Consider the following 452-nt stretch of genomic DNA (forward strand, 5'->3'; position numbering starts at 1 on the left):
CGATTTTTTGCACTTCCTGTAGGGATGGTATCATTTTCAAATAGGTTTCAGTGCCTTTTTTTATCATTCCTAGAGATCCTACAATCATTGGTATGGTAGTCGGCTTGAGGTGCCACACTTTTTCAATTTCTATTAGCAAGTCTTTATATTTACTGATCTTGTCAAATTCTTTCGCCGCTATATTATGATCGCAAGGAATACTCATGTCAATTAATAAACATATCTTCTTTGGCTGATCTTTTATGATAATATCCGGTTTATTAGCTTTTATAGTATTGTCGGTATGTACGGGGAAGTCCCAGAGAATCGATACATTTTCTCCCTCGGTCACAGCTTCAGGATGGTGTTTATACCATTTGTCAGCGGTTTTGATTTTATAATGCTGACATATTGTCCAGTGTAAATACTGGCCAACTCTGTCATGTCTTGCTTTATATTCTACAGGTGCTAAG

The sequence above is a fragment of the Octopus bimaculoides genome, chromosome 22, assembly GCF_001194135.2.
Source record: "Octopus bimaculoides isolate UCB-OBI-ISO-001 chromosome 22, ASM119413v2, whole genome shotgun sequence".
NCBI lineage: Eukaryota > Metazoa > Mollusca > Cephalopoda > Octopoda > Octopodidae > Octopus > Octopus bimaculoides.